The sequence below is a fragment of the Prorops nasuta genome, unplaced genomic scaffold, assembly GCF_024137725.1.
Source record: "Prorops nasuta isolate Cenicafe-Biocafe unplaced genomic scaffold, Cenicafe_Pnas_1.2 PNAS00007, whole genome shotgun sequence".
NCBI lineage: Eukaryota > Metazoa > Arthropoda > Insecta > Hymenoptera > Bethylidae > Prorops > Prorops nasuta.
In genome coordinates, this window is record NW_027116804.1 from 2,291,133 (window position 1) to 2,303,691 (window position 12,559).

General features: G+C 36.8%; 1 long non-coding RNA gene across 1 annotated transcript; it reads right to left on the bottom strand.

Moving 5' to 3' along the window:
* Positions 1-10,670: 10,670 nt before the first annotated feature.
* LOC136775094 (uncharacterized) lies at positions 10,671-11,508 on the bottom strand. The gene is made up of 3 exons (XR_010822878.1): positions 11,436-11,508; positions 11,223-11,371; positions 10,671-11,138 (listed from the first exon to the last, which is right to left on the bottom strand). It is a non-coding gene; the product is annotated as an uncharacterized lncRNA (long non-coding RNA).
* Positions 11,509-12,559: the final 1,051 nt, after the last annotated feature.

A 12,559-nucleotide genomic window follows, 5' to 3' on the forward strand; every position in this document is an offset into this window, starting at 1 on the left:
GGCGTATAGACGAGGTATCGCTATACATACTGGGATGACGTATCGAGAATTTGAGCGTTTAGCACTCAACTTCGAAGCCGCATATCGGCCGTCATTAGGATATCGCCCACCTGCTATGCCAGAGGAAACTTTCGTTCCCGAACTGGCATATAAAGGGAATTGTGGAAAGATACGGGAGTCTAGGAGACACGCAGTGCGTGCTCTTGAAGTGGACGAAAGTTCCGACTCAGGTACCGATGAATCTACACCAGAAGATTCAAAAGATACCGAAGAGCATCTACAAGCTTTCAAATCATCCGGTAATCGAGGAAGGAATAATAATTCCAAATCGAAACCTAAGGAGAAAGCTAATAATAAACATCAAGGTCAGCGCGGCTCTAAACAGAAACAACCTGGCTCGAATATGACCTGTTTTAATTGCGGTAAATCGGGACACGGCTGGAGTATGTGTAAAGAGGCCAGAAAGATGTTCTGCTATCGATGCGGGCAAAAAGACGTTTCCCTGGTGGAATGTCCTAACTGCTCGTCAAAAAACGGCAAGAGGAACTCGTAAATTCTACCCAGAATTCTACGCAGCTCCAGGCGTCTGATGAAAAGATATCGCAAATCTCGCAAATGGAGCGAGACAAAAAGATACCGAGTAATCACGAAAATCCAATTTCGGAACAAGGATGTTCGAGTAGCGAGCATGATTACAGTTACCGCACGTTCTCAAACCCATCGGAAATGCCCAGGTTAGAGAATGTAAATAATAACAATGCGGAGCGTCCAGCCGCTCTGGTTGTCAATACCGAAATCTTCGAAGATTTATCGATCGAAGACAAGTTATCGACTGGTGATTTAGCCGATGTAATAATTACCGCATGTGGTAATAGTGCCGAGAAATTAGCATTTTACACGACGGTCACCATTCAAGGGAACGAACTGCGTGCATTAGTAGATTCTGGTGCATCACGCACGTTCGCAGGACAAAAAGCCATAGATTTATTTAATTCAATTGGTATAAAGTTCAGAAAAATAGAAACCTTGAAAGTTACCGTTGGAATCAATTGCGTTTGCAAAGTTAATGAATCCGCTAAGATACCGATCCTGTTGGAGGGGAAGACAACTATAGTGCACACATTATGGATGCCATCCTTGTCTAGCAATTTTATTCTGGGACTGGATTTCCTTAGTCACGCTTGCGTGATTGTCGACTTCTCAGCAGGAGAATGGGCGTATAAGGAAAAACCACAGAATAAATTTATGTTCTCGAATGCCGAAAGACTAAATTGTGTAGTCATATGTAACGGCTTAACAGTTCCCGATACAGATAACGCTCAGAGGTTACACGATTTTCTAGAAATCAAACTACCCCCCATTTCTGGAAAACCGGGAATCTCCAAATTACCGGCAGTCATAATTGACGTGCAAGATCACGAGCCAATCAGACAGCGAGCTCATAGATGCACGGAGAAAATCCGCCAAGCTATGTGCAAGGTTGCCAAGTCCGCCATCTTGAATAGTACTACGCTCTATAGTAAGTGAATTTTGATATAAGGAATGCAGACTGCACAAAGTATACTGCCAGCGGAAATACATCAGTAGCCATCTTAAATGCAGAACGTAATATATCAAAAATTATATATAGTATATTCACAGCCTGTCACCGTGAACGGCGTGAACGAAGACAAATGTTAGTATAACGGAAAAATAAAGTGTAATAAAGAAATAAGGAGTAGTGACAGCTTTGATCTATCTGACAGCTGATGTACTTATGGTATAAGTGAATAAATAAAATAAAAATGCTTTTCCTAAATTGATTTTTAATTTTGATAAAATGGTCAAATGTAGCCATTAATTAATTAGATTTGGTAATAAATACAAAAAATGCGTTTTATTATAACAAATGAGTTGAGGTAAAATAAACTCAATGTTTTTATATTAATCTGTTAACAAATGCATTTTTTTATTTATTATTGAGTCCAATAAATTAATGGTTATTAAAAAAAAAATTCCTTGTAATGAAAAAAAAAATGAAAAAATTTTAAACTTCACCAAGACTCGAACACGAGCCCACCGCATGACAAACGGCAACCTTACCGCCTGCGCTACAGCGCTCACCTGATGTACCAAGAGCAAAACAGCCTTTTAAAGACTGACTACAATTCTTTCACTAACTCGTCATAAACGATCAAGAATTAGCTGTAATAATAAATACATTTATCTACATAGCATTATTGTACTAAATTTATTGTTTTTAATTTGAAGCATACATTTTGCATGAAGATATGATAATTTAAGGGTAACCATTCAGTACTCTATATACAAAACTATTCATATGCTTAACTATCATAAATTAATTAAGTAATATTATAATATTTGTTATATGTAGTCGAATAACTATGATAAACGAGCATATGAATAGTTTTGTATTTAGAGTATTGCATGAACACCCTTAAAGTATCGTATCTTCATGTAAAATGTATGCTTCAAATTAAAAACATAATAAATTTAGTGCAATAATGCTGTGGAGATAAATGTATTTATTATTGCAGCTAATTCTTGATCGTTTATGACGAGTTAGTGAAAGAATTGTAGTCAGTCTTTAAAAGGCTGTTTTGCTCTTGGTACATCAAGTGAGCGCTGTAGCACAGGCGGTAAGTTTGCCGTTTGTCATGCGGTGGGCTCGTGTTCGAGTCTTGGTGAAGTTTAAAATTTTTTCATTTTTTTTTCATTACAAGGAATTTTTTTTTTAATAACCATTAATTTATTGGACTCCATAATAAATAAAAAAATGCATTTATTAACAGATTAATATAAAAACATTGAGTTTATTTTACCTCAACTCATTTGTTATAATAAAACGCATTTTTTGTATTTATTACCAAATCTAATTAATTAATGGCTACATTTGACCATTTTATCAATATTAAAAATCAATTTAGGAAAAGCATTTTTATTTGCTTTGAGTTTTTAGGTAAACGCAGCACCACTTCACTCGGATGACACGTAAAAATGTCACGGTTAGCGGTAGTCGCTCTTCTTCTGACGCCAATGTTGCCTGAAGTCCAAATCACACCTATGCTCTCCAGGCATAGTTGTGTTTGTGCCGCTTCCCTTTAAATTTTCTATACTGCTGCTGGCTAGCGCTTATCTTCATTTTTGTTGCTAAAAGCTTGATTCTGGCATCACTGCCGTGTGGAACTATTAGTTTGCTAATAAAAGCAGAGGCTTAATTTTAAGAGATTGCAACATATAGTAATTAATATAGATACAATTGTAAAAAGAAAACAAAAATTTTATTTTACATATATTAACTTTAAATAAAATCCCACAAAGTACTGTAAAATATCTAACATGTTATATTATATATCTAATCTGTCAGCTTCTTTATTTTAATATTCATCTCAATTATCACAGTTTGATCCTCAGCGATGACACAGCAACCACACTATGGTGAATCTATTCTTTTTTTTTAATGTTCGATCCACATAGCTTCATCCTCAGCAGTGATACAGTAAACATACGTACATTACTATAATTTAATCTGAAACAAAATCCCACAAAGTACTATAAAACATCTTACATTTTATATTATATATGTATTCTGTCATTTTCTTTATTTATTATTGTATTTACCCAAATTGCTGACTCATTTATTTTAATGTCTGTCTCAATTAACACAGTTTGATCCTCATCAGCGATGACACAGAAACAACATTATGGTGAATCTATTCCTTTTGTTTTAATGTTCAATCCACATAGCTCCATTCTCAGCATTGACATAGTAAACACTTTACAATAATTTAATCTGAAACAAAATCCCAAAAAGTACTATATAAAATCTTACATTTGAAATTACAAATGTAATCTGTCAGCTTCTTTATTTGTATCGTATTTACCCAATGTGTTGACTTGTTTATTTTAATATTCATCTCAATTAACACAGTTTGATCCTCAGCGATGACACAGTAACCATAATATGGTGAATCTATTCCTTTCATTTTAATGATCAATCCACATAGCTCCATCCTCAGTAGTGACATAGTAAACACATTACTATAATTTAATCTGAAATAAAATCCCAGAAAGTACTATAAAATATTTTACATTTTATATTATATATCTAATTTGTCAGCTTCTTTATTTATTATTGTATTTACCCAGTTTTTTCACTCGTTTATTTTATTATCCGTCTCAATTAACATAGTTTGAATCTCAACGATGACACAATAACCACATTATGTTTAGTCTATTCCTTTATTTTAATTTTGAAAATCCGCATAGCTCCATCCTCAGCACAGTGACATAGTAAACACATTACTATAATTTAATCTGAAATAAAATCCCACAAAGTACCACAAAATATTTATATCTTACATTTTATATTATAAAATTTATTGTTATACTTATCTAAAATGTTCAGTCCTTTATATATTTTTAAAAATTATTTTTATGTACATTTTACAAATTTCGTCACTTTATTTATTCACTTATACCATCAGTATATCAGCTGTCAGTAAGATTAAAACTGCCACTTTATTTCTTTATATTACTTTATAACTTGTGGTATGTATATACTAACATTTGTCTTGGATCACGGACCATGCATTATGTATTTTGAAATTAGTAATTAGAAATATCTATTGTGACGTGGCCAACTCTAAGTCGCTTTGGTGGCGTCACAAAACATGTAAAAGCCTACCGCTTGATCTCTCGGGTATGGTTTCTCTCTCTCATGCCCGACGATAACTACTTTATTATTTACCACTAACCTCCTCTTGGCTTTTGTCTATCATATGCTCGTTAATAAGATCTAGCATCCAGGTCAGAGGGGACTCCAAGAGCACACCAGGATCCCGCCAATAACCACAGGTTTGGAGTAATATCAATTAACTTAGACCCAAGTACATGCCGCTATCGATCAATGAAAATGTTTCACTTTATCCGGATTCTTTTGGGTACGCTAGCCCCGTTATGTCGGAAAATATCGCTGCTTGCGTGTCGATCGGAGTGAGGGCCTCACCCTCCCTCATTCAAGGCTCAAACACCTTGAAAATTCCTCTGGTCCACCCTCCATCAAGGATAGGCTGCGCCTCCTCTCGCCTGCTCGGACCCTATTGGGAGTCTTCCCCATCATCGGGACCCAAATACGAAGCCAGGAGGAGAGTTCCGACAATCTAGCCTGTAGGAAGTCATGGAGCCATCGGACGGATCAAAGACAGTAACGGAAGAGGAAAGACTGGATCTATCGGTTGCTCGTGTTTTAGTACAACTCCTACCCATCCCTAGTTCGCTAACAACGTTGGGTCATACCTGCCGCTATCGCCATGGCCAGTGCAAAAATATTGAGAGTCGTTTAGGACGATATGTGGCCTAACGACGAAGAAATGGCATGACGATATACCAGCTACGTAGACGTTTGACATCGATAATCATCGTGGTTCTCCGGTGGTCTGATCTATTCCCGAAATCGATGCCGAAGAAGTGGGGATGATCGCCGATTACCGAGGATACCGTCTCTGTCGGACACTTCTGGTGTGGCTCTGGAGTCTCCAGGACGACGGTTCGTGTTGCTGAAGACTTGAAGAGGGCCGATTTGGTGGGAAGAGGTCTTGATACGAGGGAGCGAGAGAGGAACTGACGAGGGCGAGACATCGAGAACGGGAGAATTGGGAAAGGAAGTCATCAGGGGGTGAGTGCTTTCCACTCGGATCGACCAAGCCAGAGCCTTATCAAATTCTGTTTTAATATGTTTCATTCCTATAAATGTGATTCAGTTGTTTAGTGTACGCCCTGCCGCTACGGGATCGTATGAGAAGGGTTAAGGGCCGGATTCGGTATTAGTTTGGGGTTTATTTGGGGTTGATATAGAGTGAGTTAATTGGGAACTCTTATTCTTTATTGAGCATTAAATATTGTTTTGGCGGAGTCGCGCATCGAGGCCGGCCTGGTGACGGCTCGATATAATTAATTTTTCGAGAGTTCTTTAGAGTTTTCCGGGAGGTAATTGCCCGCGTCTCATCGGTAGAGTAGATTGATGATCCCAGAATTGAGTGTCAGTGGACATCATTCTCTCACTCCCGATTAACGTATTTCTTGGGGTAGTTTCTCCGTTTCCTAACGTTTGAGAAAGCTTAACTTCTCAGGTGTAAATTCTAGAATGTGTCGTAAGTGTAGTAGTAGCGGCCCTAACCCGAATTATACGATTGCTGTATATGATTCATGTGCTCCTCTTTCATTGTAACTTTCTTTTGGCGGTACTTTAATTATTTGATGTAATTGCGATTCTATCACCTTTTTCTATATTCTTGGAGTCGTTCTCCGACCAGCCCGGGGTATATAGTCGTCTCGGCGGCAAGGCCCACAATTTATAATTTGAATATCTGCCCTCGATTGCAATTCTTGTTAATGGTCTATCATCCTTGTACGGGAGATCGACCCTGCGACCCAATATAACGAACAGAATGGGAGGATCGTACCGACAGGTTATTGGGGGTCAAGACTAGGAAAATGTTCTAATCTTCCTACTTCATAGAGCCATCAGTCAATTGCTGAGTTTGGTTTGTAAAACGATGGGTAGTAACATTGAGGAATTTATGCTCCGCGCTCTTAAGTTGTAAATAAATTTATTAGTGTTAAGGTTCGTATCGATTTATTGTACTAACGTGTGCGTTTCTCCGCTTTCATAATTAGACTTTATTTTATTTCACTATTATATGCGAGATTAGCCGGAAGGCAAAGTAGACCGTTCCGAGTTGGATAACTTTTACCGACCTATAATAGGGTTCGGTATAGAAAATGGTAATAATGTTCCACTTTGTCGATGAATAAATGCCTGTTGTTCTTATCTTATTTTATCGTGTATCATTTTGTCACTTATTTGGTGTCTATAAGATATTTCAAGCCTATAACCTTATTACATTTCTCCTAACCCTGCCCCTCTCCATCATCCAGATCGGGACCGAGCTAGCCTAGCACTTGGGGAATTTTAGTAGGAGTAATTTAGAGTTTTGAATTTTTGCGGTATCGAAACTGGTCCAAGCGGACCTGGCGCCCAACTCTTATGTTTTCGTGTATATAGTTTTTCGTATTACTTTTCGAGTAGTATTAGCGTTAATTATGGAGTACGTAATTACTCCCCAAAGATATTGTTAGCAGAGTTGCTATATTTTGTACACTTATTTTGCTTTACGCGGCAGAGAGAGAGCCACGAGTGCCCAAGGAGCGTCATCGGCGAATTTTGCCGCGTAACACTATATTGCGGTCCCTCTACAGTCTCTACCCTCTGACGTATTTCCGCCGACCAGTAGTATCAGCAGCGACTATAGCGTAGTACCCAAAATAGTACTACGCTATAGGATATGTCGCTTTTGGGTACTACGGTAGTACCGAAAGTACTACACTTGGCAACCTTGGCTATGTGGCAAGAGGTTGATGAAATGCTAACCAATGGCATCCTCGTACCATCGCAAAGCGATTGGGCAAGCCCGGTGGTCATAGCAAAGAAAGCCAATGGCAAACTTCGGTTTTGCGTAGACCAACGGCGTGTTAACGCAGTAACGAAAAAAGATGCCTACCCATTACCAAATATAGCGGGTATTCTTGACGAGTTACGACAAGCCAATTATCTAACGACGCTCGATTTAAGTCAAGCGTATTGGCAAGTACCGTTAGCGGAGAAATCTCGTGGTATCACGGCTTTCATCGTTCCAGGCAGAGGTTTGTTTCAATTCAAAAGTATGCCGTATGGATTAACTAACGCTCCCGCAATTTTCCAGCGTGCTCTGGACAAATTACTTGGTCCCGAATTCTATCCTCATGTGTTCGTCTATTTGGATGACATTATAGTTGTCACCAAAACATTCGATGAGCACTTATTGTGGTTAGAGAGAGTTATCGAGAAGTTAAGGCGAGCAAACTTAACAATAAACAAAGAGAAAAGCCATTTCTGTAGAACAGAAGTGAAATATCTCGGGTTTATTGTCGACATCCAAGAACTTCGGGTAGATCCAGCTAAAACTGAAGCGGTGATTGCCTTCCCGATACCGAAAAATCTCAAGCAAATTCGTAGATTCTTGGGTATAGCTTCCTGGTACAGGAGATTCATACCCTAATTTGCGACTATTGCTGAGCCATTAACAAAGCTAACGAAGAAAAATCAAGCGTGGGAATGGACAACCAATCAGCAGTCAGCAATTGACGCACTGAAAGGATGTTTAACGAGCGCACCAACGCTCGCATGCCCAGATTTTTCCATACCGTTTTCATTACAAACCGACGCCAGCAACGTTGGCCTAGGAGCTGTTTTGACACAAGTTATCGAAGGTCAGGAAAGGGTAATTGCCTACGCAAGTAGAGCGCTTACCGAACCTGAAAGAAAATATACCGTAACCGAACAAGAATGCTTGGCAGTGGTATGGTCCATCAAGAAGTTTAGATGCTATCTTGAAGGCTACCGTTTCACTGTTATTACCGACCACAGCAGTCTCCGATGGTTACACAATTTAAAAGATCCATCCGGACGACTCGCTCGATCGGCTCTCGCCTTAATGGAATACGATTTTACAATCGTAACCGAAAAGGAGCATTAAATCATGTTCCAGATGCTCTGTCACGAGCACCGGAAAGTTTGAATGCACTAATACCGACAACTTACGCCGATACCAAAGATGCTTGGTATCTGAAGCGCGTAAAAGATATCGAAAAGTCACCAGAAAAGTTCCCAGATTGGAAACTAGACGGTGAGTTGATGTATCATCAACGACGCTCTAATCTAGCTAACGGTGAATTAGAGGATCTCGATGCTTGGAAATTGGTAATACCAAGAGAATACAAGCAAAAGGTGCTCGAAGAGTGCCATAAATTACCGCAAGCCGGCCACCAAGGTATCGATCGTACTTATCGACGCCTTGCGATAAATTATTTTTGGCCAGGTATGTTCAAAGATGTGACGTCATACGTCAGCCATTGCAACGAATGCCAACGCTGCAAAGTAGAACAACAAGCTCCCGTCGGCTTCATGGGTCGCCGAATTGTTGAACAGCCGTGGACTGTAATATCGACAGATATTATGGGTGCACTGACGCCAAGTAATCAAGGGTTCTCGTACGTATTGGTCATTCAAGACCTTTACACGAAATGGATCGAGATCGCTCCACTTCGAAAAGCTACCGGCAAGAAAATTGCAGAAGCTGTCGAAAACTTGGTGATACACAGATGGGGTACACCGAAAGTCTTACGGCCGTATTCATAGTCGGTCCTTGAGCTCCTTAGATTAAGGACGCCTTATTCACTAGGCAAGGAATGAACCAATCACAATGGGAATAGCGATGACTCTTTCATTGTGATTGGTTGATTGTTTTATGCTACAGTCGGCTCAATACTACTTTAGTATACTTTAATTAGATATAGATATAATTTTTTGCTTCCTTATTTTAAGGAAGGTCTGAGCCGAGGATGTGATTCCTTTACTTACAATTTTTTATGCCGTTTGGTTGGCTGCATTGGTATATAGGCATAATTTGCTATAGTATATTACTGTTATACCAAGCGAGCAGCATATGCCCGCGGGAGTGAAGCAATGTGGTGGGGGAAAATGGCTGGCCGCCATCTATGATTGTTGATATATATAGCACATAATAACGTATATATATCATATATATATGTTATATTCTAGATTCCACAATCCCGTGAACCAAACCAAACCATTCCATTGTGGACTCAACAATCCCGTGACCGAAGACAAAACCATTCATTAACGTGCGACATCAGCGACATCGTATTTGTTAAAATATCTTCGAAATAGACAGAACTAAACCGCGGGAGAAAAACGGAACGATACTTTGGGAAATCAAAGTTTTCAATTTTTATGTATATTTAAGTAAGTATCCACTGTGCTCATCAAACAGTACAAACGATTGTTATATTTTATAATTACTTTATATTATCGCAATTATTGTCATCGAGGTAAAATTTTAATAAAGAAAAGGGATTTGTTTAAATTACAATTAAGGATTATTTATTTTATAGTTTTAATTATCACAATTTTTATTATCACATTTTAATTTCATCACATTTTATGACGGAAGAACTCTCGTGGTATAAAGCTATCTTAAAAGATTCATGCTTACATGTACATAAAATATCTATATGTATCCACTTAAGCTTTTGTAATTTAAGGGAAAAAAGTGTAGTGAATTTCTACTTGTCATTTGATGTAATAAATAGAATAAAAATAAAATGCACATTAATATCGCATATTAATCAGTTTTTTGCTTTGTAAACCTTTTATTATGCATGAAGTTTGAAACCTAAACGCTAAACAATAACTATATAAATTATTTAATTACGTTAAATATGAAGAACTAATAAGTAAACAAGTCAAAGCAGTCAAATGTGAATGACAATAATTGATGTACTAATATGCTATAATGCCTTATAATTGTAATCAAGGTGTTAATGAATGATAGAATAAGTCATTGTTAATAATAAAAAAGTCTGAATATTTATTTAAATATTACATTTATGATAATGCCTCAACGCAGTATTACTTTAAAAATATATGAGTAAGAACTAATCAGTCATTTGAAATTAAATTAAAACAACGTACATCTTTTACTATACACGTATGAATTTCTTTTTACTAGCAGCTTGTAACATAAATAACTTTATTTTTCTTCTTGCGAATAGCTGCTTGTAACATAAATAACTTTATGTCTCTTCTTGCGAATAGCTGCTTGTAACATAAATAACATTATTTTTCTTGTGAATAGCTGCTTGTAACGTAAATAACTTTGTTTCTTCTTGCGAATAGCTGCTTGTAACATAAATAACTTTATTTTTCTTCTTGCGAATAGCTGCTTGTAACATAAATAACTTTATGTCTCTTCTTGCGAATAGCTGCTTGTAACATAAATAACTTTATTTTTCTTCTTGCGAATAGCTGCTTGTAACATAAATAACTTTATGTCTCTTCTTGCGAATAGCTGCTTGTAACATAAATAACATTATTTTTCTTGTGAATAGCTGCTTGTAACGTAAATAACTTTGTTTCTTCTTGCGAATAGCTGCTTGTAACATAAATAACTTTATTTTTCTTCTTGCGAATAACTGCTTTCTAAAATTCTTCATCAATATCATAAAATACATTTAACCTAAAATGAAACATTAATTAAAATATTATTAATTTTTTAATTTATTGAAATACTATAACAATTGATTTAGAGACTAATACTTACAAACACAAAAACGTAATATAAAAATGTATGTAATTCAATTTATATATAGAATGTTTGGTATGTTTGATGCACCAAGCTTTTCCCTCTGCGGTTTTTCCAATAAGCTCTAGCTCTTCCCCGTCCCATTCCTCTTCTTCTGTTAGCTACAACTAATTGAAATATTTTTTTAATAGTGCTTATTACATTCAGTAAAAAATGAATTAAAACAAATACCTCTATTCTCCTGACTGTTCTGCGGACAGTTCTTTTTTATGTGATTTTGTACATTTTTATCTATATTTTGTACATTTTTGTCTATATTTTGTACATCTTTATCTATATTTTGTACATTTTTATCTATATTTTGTACATCTTTATCTATATTTTGTACATTTTGCTCTGTGTTTTCTGCATTTTGTCCTACATTTTCTATATTATGCTCCATATTTTTTTTTACATTTTCCCTTTGATTCATTTTGTCATTTAAGCTTTTTATTCTCTCCTTTATAATACTTGTATTTTCATTATTATCATTTTTATTTACATATGCTTCCAATAGTTTGAGAGCTTCTTTTATTTCCTCATTATCATCTTTGACGCCATCTGCAATTTAAAACATTCAAATGTAACAATGTACAGTATTTCATATTTAATCTTTAAAAATAAAAATGGAAAAATATACTTCACTTACTTTTACCAGAGATGAAACGGGAGATTCCTCATGCGAGGTCCCGAGGCAATCCCTACCGGTAGGCGGCGCTGGTGTTGGCAAACGCGTGTCTCAGGTCCATCTAACCCCTAACGCCATCTATCGGAAGAGACCACGAAGCACGAGCGTTAAGCTTAGAATAGGGTAAAACATATATGCATTGTTGCCAGAAAGCGGAATAAAGAGAGAGCGGAGATATTTTCTCGGACCTCTCTGTCTTTCTCGCTGTTAGCTTCTAGCAGAAGAGTCGAGGCAAAATCTTTCCGTTTCGCTTTGCCGAAAATCTACCAATATTCGATGTCATTTATATTTGCAGGCCAATGCCTTTATACATGATTTTTTCAGCATATTTATTTATCAGCACTGACTTATTTAAATCAATAATAAATTAAGGAAATGCGTATTTGATATATAATAATTATTTTAACTATAATTTCATCGTTATATTTCGCTTATTTCCGTAAAATCTGCATTTCTTTAGTTTATTATTGATTATTGTAAGTCAATGGCAATTTAAAAAAATTTAATCTTAAAAAAAAAAGAAAAGTACCGATCAGGAATCGAACCCGGACCCACGAATCGCCACGCGATTACCTTACCGCCTAGACCACGAAGCTTCTTCAGCGCACCGTAAACAGATAGTCTTTTT